Source organism: Vigna umbellata, chromosome 3 (genome assembly GCF_029865625.1).
Source record: "Vigna umbellata cultivar VRB3 chromosome 3, Vumbellata_1.0, whole genome shotgun sequence".
In the NCBI taxonomy this organism is placed as follows: Eukaryota; Viridiplantae; Streptophyta; class Magnoliopsida; order Fabales; family Fabaceae; genus Vigna; species Vigna umbellata.
Genome location: NC_142167.1, coordinates 22,416,191 through 22,429,027, shown reverse-complemented (window position 1 = coordinate 22,429,027; position 12,837 = coordinate 22,416,191). Strand labels below are relative to the sequence as shown.

At 28.0% G+C, this 12,837-nt stretch overlaps 1 pseudogene; it reads right to left on the bottom strand.

Annotated features, from left to right (window-relative positions):
* Positions 1-6,793: 6,793 nt before the first annotated feature.
* On the bottom strand, positions 6,794-9,040 carry LOC148201938 (serine/threonine-protein kinase-like protein At3g51990 pseudogene; annotated as a pseudogene).
* Positions 9,041-12,837: the final 3,797 nt, after the last annotated feature.

Genomic DNA, 12,837 nt, shown 5'->3' with positions numbered 1-12,837 from the left:
ATTTACATAAATTTAAAAAATAAAAAAATGAAACATATTGATAATTGGTAAAGAATCGTATATTATTAAAAGAACATTTACAGAATGATTATATTAGTGAGTTAATAAAATATTTGCAAAAACTTATAAGATAAAATAATAAAATGAAATATATTAATAAAGGATAAAATTGTGTAAACCAAAACAGCAGTTACATAAGTAAATTCCCTTTATGTATAGTTGTATAATTATAAATAATAATTCACATTTTATTTTAAGAATTATATTTTATTTTACTTTTTTTTATGAGGGATTAAATCATATCATCAAATTTTATCAATTAAAATATTATTTTATTTTATTAAACTTATAACATCACTTGCTGATTTAAAAAAAAAAATATTTGTTAACATTTTTTTCTTAATTTAAATAACCTTTCTGTTTTTTTTTTTCAAAAGTACTCTCTTAAAATTGTCTTCAAATTCAAACACAAATTAAGAAATAATTTGAGAAAAATAAATTAAGATAAATTTGAAGAAACAAAAAGAAGAAAGTGGAATTATTTGTATTTTAAGATATAGGAAGTGAAATAATTTAAAAAATAAATTTATAAATGATTTGATAAATGTAATATATATAAAAACTTATTTTAATAGATTAAAGATTTAATTAGTAATTTGATTTCTATATTTAGATATTTGATTTGGGTTTGTGTTTGATTTTTTTTATAAAAATTCCATTGATTTTTTTTTAAATAAAAACTTGATCGAATTTTTATTTTTTAAAATATGATTCATTCCATTAAATTAGTGGTAATATCATTTGAAAGTGTGAGTTTGTCAAATGTCAAAATTATATTTTAACACGTGATTATCGTCCAATTCATGTAATACTTTCATAAAGTATTAATGTCAATTTAATATAATTATGTTAATTCTTTTTTTTTTTAAATGAAAATTCAAGTGAAAAAAAATATAAAAATAAAATAAATCAAATATTTAAATACATAAACTAAATTATTAATTAAACCTATATTAAAATATAATATTATAATTTTATATTTAAAATTAAAATTAATATTAATATAAAATAAAATTTGATTGGATAAAATTAAAATAAAATAAAATTTGAATAACTAAATTTTTAAACATTTTGTAATTAGTGTATTAATACAATACTATTATTATTATTATTATTATTATTATTATTATTATTATTATTATTATTATTATTGTAGTATCATACCTAATGCAGGCTTAAATAATGTTTTTGCTCTTTCTTCCACAATTTTCACCGTTTCATGGACTATGCCTAAAAGACTAAATATAAAGATATCCAAAACTAGTCTTCTGGAGCATTTCATGCACGCTTTTCATTGTCGTGTTTGGATTGATTGTGTAAGAAATGTTACAAAGCTCCAAAATTTTTGTAATTTCATATTTGATAATTTGATAATTTAATGATTGTGTAAATATGCTTCTGTTTGATAATTTGAAATTCCATATTTCTCACATAAACATTATGAGTCGAAATATTTGCTCAAGTGAAAATGAAACAAGATCAAAATCTTCCTCTCATCCTGATTTTCTTAACTTTTAAGTAACTTTAATTTTCTTAACATGATAGAAAATTAAATTTATTAAAAAATTTACATTAATTAAAAACAAGATAAATTAGATTCTATTTTATAAGTTAAATTTATAAAATTTAAATTTAAATTCTATTAAAGAATTGCATTGAAGACGCTGGATCATTTAATGAATTAATAAAAAATTAATTAAAATCTCAAGACTGTGAAAAGGATTGAATTCACGTAAGGATAATGATATTTTAACAATATTTTAACACTGTCTAGGTGTTATTCTGTGATTGATCCAAAATTATTTTATAATCAATAATAATACTCATAAACACCAATATAAATTAATCACCGATAAGTAAATAATGTTAAAATATTATAAAAAAATGTTTGTAAAATATTATTATGTTTCACGTAAACATGTGATCAAGGAACCGATACAAAAGTACTGTCTTTTGATGGAATTGTTGGAACCTTTTGACTTTCTTTCTCAACCTTTGCAGAAGCAAGCTTCCATATTCACCCATCATTACCCTTTTCCATCACTGGAAAAAAAATTATTAAAGTTTTTCAAAAAGGCAAAAGGTAAAACTATCTCAAACAAATGCAATATTTCCATAAAGAATTTTCAAAGCTTTGGGCCAATTGCATCTTATGCATTGTTTTAGAAATTGTTACTTTCGACAATGCATTATAGTTATTCTCCATCCATCTCAGAAGACAACTACAACACATGGAAATTTCTGAGCTGTAAAGCCTTGAAATTAGGAAAGGGAATATGAATTTTCTTACCTGTTTGTAGCTAAGAGTCGAAGGGTAAAAGACAATCACATTGTTCTCGTTTTTTGGATAATGAAGCAACACTTTCTACAACCTAACGTTGTTTGTCTTCATGGTGGATTCCATTGTCTGTACTAAACTGTTTTGGCTGCACCAATACCCACTGAAAATAACTTCGTTTCTGTGTGGTCATTTTCTTCGGTAACAGCTATTCAATTTTAATTAAGACTAAACCTCAGAATAGTCAAAAAAGAAAAATGGTGTTGTTTTCTGTCTTTGAAGGGTATTTTTGTTAGAGATAGAGATAAAGAAATTTATAATATATAAAAGTGAAAATAATTTATTTTTACTAATAGATTTTATTAGATTGAATTAAATTTAAAATATATTTTTTTAAATGATTTTTAAGTAATTTAAAAGGTTTATTATTTCTTTATCATTTTTTTTGTTTATTGTTTTATTGTTATTATATTATTATCAAACCATTTATAGATATTTAAAATATATATGTTTTAAGGAGACATTTTAAAAATCTTACATTTATTAAAGATGAAGCAAAGTTTGAAAATATAAGTAAATGTTAATTTTAATTTATAAAACATTTATTAGAGATGAAACAGAGTTTGAAAATATAAATAAATTTTAATCTTAATTTATAAATAGATTTATGAGGGCAAATCCTATTTTATAAATCAGTTTTATAAAATTGAATTATGAATAAAGTTCATTTCGTAATAAATTGTATACGTTAACGAATGAATTTGAATTTGTTTATCACATTACGCCATTTCAATGTTTTGTCATGTATACTGTTTTTTGTGTTGTTTTATTAGGGTGTAATGTCTAATTTTGTCCTCTGAATTTATTTGAATTTTTAACGAGATCCTAGTTATTAGTTTTTACAAATTAGTGATTTAAAAGCACTAAATTTGTTTTTTTTTTCAAGTTTACTAATTTCATGTTTGACCATGCAGTGGTATGAGAAAAATAAATATAAGACTTTGAGAAATGGAAAAGAAAAATAACATATAACTTATAATTGGTTAAAAATTAAAAGACCCATAAACTATAAAAAGACTAAATTGGATGTTATTAAAAAACTAAAAGACTAAATTTAATATTTTTTAAAACTTGTAAGACTAAATTTAATGTTTATAGAAAAATTAAATGACTAAATTAAAAAAAAAACAATGAGTCATTTTCAAAATTCGAATAAAATTAAAGGAATAAATTAAGAATTAAGACTGTTAATTAATATAAGAAAAATGTTATCCTATTATAAGAGTGTGTATATTTAGTTGTTATGTGATGGGCATGATTTTAAAGAAATAATAGAAATTGATAGCAGTTATTTAAGTAATATATATGTATGGGTATGGAGTGAGTGTTAAGATTGGTGAAGTGACAAATGCAATGATTAATATAAACCAACATTAGAAGAAGGTTTAGAAAAACAAAATGGAGGGTTTTGTGAAAGAGTTGGATGAATGATTGTTAATTTGAGAATCAAAGTTGGGCCATTCGTCATTCATCTTATCTTATGTCACCTACATTTTAAGAATGCCAAAAGCATAAAGGCCAAAACAATAATTTTATTTAGGCTTAAATGCTTACTTCATCCATCTTCATGTTAAGAGGTGAATTTCTGTTTAATATTCGGTTTTAAAAATGAAGACATTGGATCCTTATATGAAGAAAAGTGTATGAACAAGGTCATGCCGCTAAGTTGACAACAACGACGTTAAATCCATGCTGATGTGGCCGTACTTTTTCTCTTCTCTCTTTTGTTGTCCAGCTTTTTCTCTCTCTTGTTCAACTTTTTATTTGATGATTTGTTGAACTTATTTTTTCTTTGTGGATTTTATTCATATCATTTTCAGAACCGAGTACTAAACAAAAATTTATTTCTTAATATTTGGACAAAGTAAGCATTTAAGTCTTTTATTTATAAAGTGATAAAATATAATGATAAAAAATATATATTATGAATGAAAATAGAATCACTTTATTTCATTTGATTTGATTGGTTTCCAACTACCGGGTCTCACTACCCAACAAACATTGATAATTAAAATAAGAAAGTTGTTATTAAAATCATTTTCAACGAACATAAGTTTCAGAACAGAACCCTACACGTGGCATGAAATTGTATTAGAAGAAAGCAAGACTTTTTAATTATATGTTTTAAGTGAATAAGTTCACTAATATTAGTTCAGATGATTATCTGTAAGTAAATAAATGAACAGACCAAAATACACTGACAACATTTTTAATGCATGTTCCTAAGCTCTTAACTCGTACTTATGAACATTGTCGTGTCTAATAAATACATTTTAATCTTTTCACATGGTGTGGTGGTTTTTTACTTTCACAATATCAAGCATGCAAAAAATATTGTTTCACACAAAAAAAAAAAACATTTCACAGTCTTTGCTAGGAGTAAAATGATCTTAAAAAAAAGTGAATTTTGTATTTAAAAAGAAAATGAGAGAATAACGAGTAGTGAATAGTGATAATGTCAAATGTTATAAAAGTTATGGATGTAAAAATATTATGGTCCAAACGTATATTTCGACTATTTCCTCTTCATGATACTCTAGCGAGTATCTAACGTATTTTAGATCGTAATAACACTATATGCGAAAAAATAATTATAAAATGACACATATCTACATTTTTTATAAAAAATAAAATAATTATAAAAAATAAATTTTTATACATTTAAATAATAAAAAATAATATTAAACAAATGAAAAAAAATTGCGTATGTTAAAATATCATTATCAAAATATTCATAAATTCAAAAAATACATCATATTAATTTTTAGAAACGATTCTCACGATGCAAAAACTTGTATATTATATTACAAATGTTTACTTTTGAAAGTTGCGGATGAACAAGCTTCGTCTACTAGATTTGGGTTGATGAAAGTTGTTGGTTACATTTGTGTTAAGAAGTAAACTTTAAGTTTAGTCAACTCTACAAAATCGTCTTCTAAGATGAGATTTGCATCTACTGTATTGTAAAATAAGATTTCCACCTACTTATATATACTCTAAATTGGCCTTATCACCCGATAACAGGTAGAACAATATGCTCCAAAAACAACAAATATCGCTACAATATACTCTAACTTTGCTTCGATATTATGTTAAGAAGTAAATTTTAAGTCTAACTTAACTCCACAAAATTAACTTATATACTCTAAATTGATCTTATCTCTAGTCAACGTAAGATTTATAACAAACCATTTTTGCAATTCTCTCCAAATTCTATAAACAAAGTGTCTTTCCAAACTCTATCAATAAAGTACAATACTTTCTCCAAAAAAACACAACTTCTGATATCTTTAGAAATTTTTAAAAAATTATTGTTGTATCTAAAAGACTTTAGTGAATAAATACTTAAAGACAATAAATCTACATGTCTCTATAAATCTATTCGTCTGCAAAGATTGGAGTGATGAAAGTTGCTGGTCAAGCTTCATCCACAAGACTCGAGTTTGCTACCATCGTTACAATTTTTCGCAAGTCATGGACTTTGGACTACTTTCATGTCTCTCTTCAAATTCTATAAATAGAGTGCGATATTTTCTCCAAAAGACACAATTTCTGATATCTTCATAAATTTTCAAAAAATACACAACTTCTTATATCTTCATAAATTTTCAAAAAATTCGTATTGTATAACGAAAGATTTGAACAACATATACCATGATAAATCCTTAAAATAATGAATCTCCATGTTTCAATCAATCTTTATTCATGATTTTTACTTTTTAGTTTTTATCATTATCAGCAATTTTACGACACCTCCTACACAACACTTAATGCATTAGACAGAGAAAGTTCCAATCCTGGTTGAAAAAGAAAACAGGGCCAGAAGAATTGTACTGCAGAGAAAAGGAACTGGAAACTTGAAGATTTTAAATATTCCCAATCACTGCTACGTAGCCGTCTCTGTTAGTGTTACCTAAGCAGTTGCAATTTTCTGATAATGCAAATTCCTTGCAGAGTGATCACAACATGACGAACCAAAACTTTGCTATTGGGTTAGTGGGACCCATCAGACACCACCACTCATGGAAGTGGAGACCTTAATCTTTTGTCCCTTTCTCTTTGTTTTCTCTAAATTATCTTCATATTCCAAACCAGCACATTAATCTACGCCACAATTTTCTGAAACCAAACTTGGTCCAAAGTTAATGATATTTGCTTGATTAAAATATAATGCAACTTTAATGGATGCAAAGTCTAAGGCAAAGTTAACTACTTGCCAAGAAATCTCTTTCTTGCTACCATCCCTTTTAAGACGCAATACGATAATTCTTAATTGCATGTTGTAATTGATTTATTCAAACCTTACTCTTTGCTCAAAAACAGACCAGATAACGACTGAAAAATGACTTTGCTCATACCATGGATGGATGAAGAAAGAATAAAAGAATGATAAGGTAATAAATACAGCACACAACAACATGCCATAATTCAAAATCTTGCTTCAAACAATACCAGAAGTTGACAAATAAAAAACCAAAAGATGGTAAAAGAATTGCAAAAAGGACCACAGCAGTTTTTACAATTCAACCACCAAGCTATGGTACAGTTTTTACAATTTTTCAGTAGCAGCAGCAGCAGTCATGAGCTCCTGAATCATTCATACAGTGGCTTTTGCATTTGTTTATGAGGAGGAAACAAAAGCTTTTTGAACAACGTTAAGGGGACATCAGTAATGCGCCCTTCAACCCAAAAACCTACTAAAACTGAAGAGATCATTTCTGAAATCCACAAATAATGAACTAACAACAAATCTACACAATTTTGCAAGCAAGAAAAGCTCACAAGCCTGGCATCATCATCATCATCATCATCCAATAAAATGTTTCAGCAGTTAATTAACTAGACAACCTCAGCAACCAGAGAATTCAAATTCTTCGAATTTGAACCAGAAACCTCGTCCTGTTTTGAAGTGGTCTCAGTCTGACCTACAATCCGACCTTTACTGAAGCCAAAGGCGTCCTTGTCACTGCCACATGGCCTGTATAGGTTCCTCCCTCTTATGGAATACCTTCCACTGCCAAACCTGGAGCTAGAAACTTGTTCAGCAGATTTAGAACTATGATCCATCCCATCAGCATCTCTCAGAAATTCAGGCTCCTCAGTGGTAGCCATCAAGTCCATCAAGTTGCTGCTGAACCCCAAATCAGAATACACCCTCCTGGAATACCTCATTGCAGACTTGGAAAGTCTTCCATCCAAAGCTTCAATATTTCCCTCTTCCACACCTGCCAGCCTAGAATTGAATTCACCATTTCTTGCTTCAACAGGGCGCCCCACAGTCTCAACCATCATGCAAGGGTTGTTAAAACCATTCCAAGAATGAAGAGGCACCAGTTTACACAGCCCACAGAGCCAAGTAACAACCTCCTTCATGGAAGGTCTCCTCTCCCTGCAAGACCTCACACACTTGGCAGCAATCACAGCCAACTGCTTCCTCACAACCGGATCCTTGGGAGGTGCAATTCTGGGATCATAAACAGCCAAAAGCTTCCCTTTCTTGATGAGAGGAATGGCCCAATCCACGATAGAAGGTGGTGAATAAGTGATGTCAATGGCCTTCCTTCCGCTTATAATCTCCAGCAGCAAAATCCCAAAGCTGAAAACATCAGTTTTGGTGCTCAGATTATCAGGAGTTACATAACAAGGGTCAAGATAGCCCATGGTGCCTGCAGGGGGAGTGGACCTGAGTCTGTAGTCATCAACATGGCCTCTCAAAGCCAAACCAAAATCCCCCAATCTCGCATTGTAGCTGCGGTCGATGAGAACGTTCGCAGACTTTATGTCACGGTGAATCACAGGAGGGGTCGAGGAGTGAAGCGTGTCAATGGCTTTAGCAGTTTGCAGAGCCAAACGAATCCTCCTACCCCAATTGGGAGGCCTCGGAGAGGAATGAAGAACATCGTAAAGGGTGCCATTGCTCATGAACTCCACCACCAAAAGCCTGTCTCTTGAATCGTTCGTGAAACCCACCAAATTCACCAACCTGGGGCTCTGGATTTTCGACAAGATGTCGATCTCATTGTCCACCTCGTTCGTGATCTCCAGCGGCGCGGAAGAAGACACCGGCCGAGGAACAACCCCGTGATGATGCGGCCGCGACGGCCGCTTCACCGCCACGGGACGGCCCCGAACCACCGCCTTGTAGACATAACCGTGACTCCCTTTGCCGAGAAGCTTGCGGTCGGAGAAGCCATTGGTAGCAGCCTCGAGGTCCCTGTACTGAAACTCCTGGATCTTGATGCCGCTTCTCTCTTTCTCTTTATCTTTCTCTCCGGTAGCTTTGGAAGAAGCCACCGAATCGGAAGTTGAAACTGCGGATTCGGCTCTGCAAGAAAGGTATAGATACCCCATATGAATTGCGTTTGTGTCTACCCTTTTGGAATATCTGAACCGAAGAAGGAACCAAAGGGAGTGAAGTGGGAGTGGAGATGGAGATGGAGATGGAAATGAACCAGAAGAAGATGATAGATAGATAGATAGATAGAAGAAACCAACCCCAACAAAAAAGCAGAGAAAAGATTCAGCGCAACAGATTAATGTCTTCCTGAGTGTTCCAAAAATCAATAGTAGCATCAGAATACGTTTGTTTATGTCTGTTGTGTTTATTATGGGATTGCAAAAATGTGCAAACGTTCATCATTTATTATTAAAATTAAATGCTCTGTGTGTATCTTGGAAGATGTGAATGTGTCTCTCTCTAAAAATTAGACAGAGAAAAAGAGAAAGTAGGGACCCACCACCCACCCCTTGCAAGAATCTCAAGGTCCATCATTTATTTATTCATAAAATAATAATAATATGGTTATTTATTTTAACATATAGTTTTTTATACAGATAAAATATTGTACAAAATTAACGTACATCTCACGTTTCTCTTCCAGAAAGTACAGAAAGGAAAATGAGATGATTTTGGTGTTTGTATCGTTGTTTGTTCATCAAGGTTTGGTGTGCCCTTAAATTGGGTCATACCAATTAAGAAAACTCACGGGTTGCCTTCACATGTGATGTACTTCAACTTTTTTTTATTTTTTCTTTCATTTTCCAGCCAATACAATAGGAAAAAACATATTCAATTTACTGAGATTTAATTTATTTTTTGCTGATAACGTAGAAAAAATAATTATCAATAATTCTTGAACACGTTATTTTCAAACGTTTTGTTTACTTATTTATTAAGACATCGGTTTCTTTTATTTAATAAGCTACTTGTTTCTAACACTTGTAGAGACTCGTATATTTTAATATGAAATTTATAACTTAATAACACCAAATAAATTGTTTCTTAAAAACATTAATTAGTTTATTAATTTATCTGTGATATGATGTCTAACGTCTGTTAAAAATTTACTCAAAATCATAATATATGACCCAGGGTCACCTTCAGACAAATTTATTGATTTCTCAAACGTGTTAATCATAAATTTATAAATAAAAACCAATTTAAATTTCGCAATTTAAATTTATAAATAAAAACCAATTTAATCATATATATATCTTAATTCTCACCAACCAACTATGTTTCTTAAATCTAATGACAAGCTGTCCTTCTTATGAATTACTTCAACCTTAATTTAAACATTTGGGTGGAATTTATAATTTAAAGATGTTACAATTGAATGTAGCGAGAGTATTAGAAAATCTTCGCAATTGAAAAGTTTTTCTTCATCTATATAACTTAAAATGAGATCAAGAAAATAATAAGTAGAGAATAAGAAATTAATTTTAACTTACACAACCTCTTTTATGCAAGAATAAGAAGAAAAACTTAGACCAAATCAATAGAATATCTCTACTATGAAGTAGGATGGCAATAAAATCTCTTTAACACTACATGATTCACTTGTTTTTAGATAATACAAGACAATCTCACAAAGTCTCAAAGTCATTATCTTCCATTCCAATTTTTAAAATTTTTAGGTTAAATAATTATAGATTAAATTGTTTTCCGTTTCTAAATCATTTAAAAAAATTCCTTTTCTTCAAACAAAATTATATACATTTAAAATATTTTTTTTAAACAAAAAGTACATAAATTATCTTTATTTTAAGATAGAGTTCAACAATGAATTATAATATAATTTTGTATGTGTAGTTGGCATAACTACACATAAAATGCATTTTACACGACTTTATGTTAGAAATCTCACATTAATTAATGGTAGATCTAATTTAGAATATATATATATATATAAAATGTAAATTCCACTTTACAAATTAATCTTATATAATTAAATTAGATTTGAAGTTCACTTCTAACATCAAAATCATGATTTAGAGTCTATCATAACGAAATTTATTGTTTGTTGATCATATTGATTTTATTAGGTTGTTATTAGACAATACATTAATATCTAAAGTATATTATAGCAAATTTTATTGTTTGTTATTCACATGCTATTTGAGTGTTATTCGATCATTTATTAATGTTTCACACTTATACTTATAATTTACCTCTTAAAATTTTATAAATCGTAAGAATGAAATAGATATATGATTTATTTTAAAAATAAAAGCCATCTTTTCAAAACAATTTACAGACGAAAAATATATAATTCTAATTAAATTAAAATGGAAAAATTATAATATATATGGGCCCTGTATAGAAATTAATGAGATGTTGGTATGTTCTGTTATGCACATCAAACAAACCCAATTAGTTAGTGGACACTTCACTTTTTAGCCCAACAAGCCAAATGTGGACACTGCCCTTCACCAAACTCGAAAGCCACCCCACAACTTACACACCTTCCAAACTCCTCACAAATAACTACCACGAACATTAAAAATAGTTAGTTATAGAACAACATACATTTTCCTCTTCCTTATCATCTTATGTAGTTTTCACCATGAGTTCATGTTACTATTTAAGGTTTTCAATGTTTGAATTACTTATCTTAGTAATTTATTATCTTTATGTTCCTAATGATTTCTGGCTATAAGAGGAATGATGGTGTTTGATGGTTTTGGCCTTGGTTGGTGAGATGGTGAAGTGTCATTGATTCTGCTGGGAATTTGATTTTTCTTTTTAATATTGGTAGTCTTATATAGTTCAAAAAGTAGAAAAATTGACCTAGGAATATGTTATATTTGACTATACAAAATTTAATAATATATTTATCTAAAAAAATGTTTTTTTTTTCTCATTGGACCATGCTAGGATTTTTTTGACTATGACTTAGTTAACATTACTAATCACACGTAATCAAACCGACGTTAATAAAATATCACTAGCACTAATCAAATTATACATAAGAAATATTAAATGGATATAATATCAAAACTTTGTAATATAGAAATTAAAATCAAATATTATTTTAAAATTAAATAAACTAACTGTGATTTAATATTAACAGAAGAAACAAAACCAAGAAAAATAAAAAATAACTTTTTACTATAATTAAAATAAAATATAACTGTATCTGTAAGGACTAGAAAATATATATTTTTAGTAACGTGTGATTGTGATGAAAATTAATGTTCCTGGTTTATTTAAAATATTATTAACATCATCGCACAATAAATTAAACATTTTATGATTTATATTTAACATTCAATTGTTATTAACATTACATACGAATTTTTTAAGTAAAGATTATTTATTTTTATGATTTTTTATTAAGATAAATTGAATTATTATTAAAAAAATCGAGGCTTTAAAATTAGAAATGTTGAGAAAACTTACTAAAGTCGATATTAATCAATGTGTCAATACATAAAAACAAATTTAATATCATACAGAGCTCAAAATTCTTGCTCATTCATGTATTACTCAATTTATCCATTTTTATCCGGTTTCCTTTACATTTATATTTCAATTAATATATAGTTGTAATAGTTATTTATTTTCAATAAAATAATTTTTGTGTGAAACCAATTTAACATTATTGTAATAAATGTACTTTTTTTAGCGAGATGATTATTCCTAAACAAAATTAAAGATTTAAATTTTTGTCGGGAGAACTTTTATCTTAAAAAATCCTTATTTAAGAAAATAGTAAAATAAAAGCTTACGATTAAATGTTATATTTGAAGTTAATATTTTTAACTTTAAACGTGAAGATAATTTTAAATCAAAAAGAAAAATTAACCCAATCATTACCAAAATTGCATGATATGCTGTGCTTTGATAACTTAAGACTTACGAGGATTTAAAAAAAATCGATGAACTACTTTGAGTACTTTTATTTATTTATTTATTACTTTTTTTTAATTTGAAACTAATTTCCTATAACAAGGACATTTTCGATTTAACAATACGCTTAAATATTTAAATTATATATATATATATATATATATATATATATATATATATATATATATTTAAAATGAAGAAAATGTCAATAAATTAAAATATTAACATAGGAAAATAATAACTAACTTTGAAAATGAATTTTAAAACAATGAGAAGCCATGTTTTGGAAAATTAATTTAGAAAATGA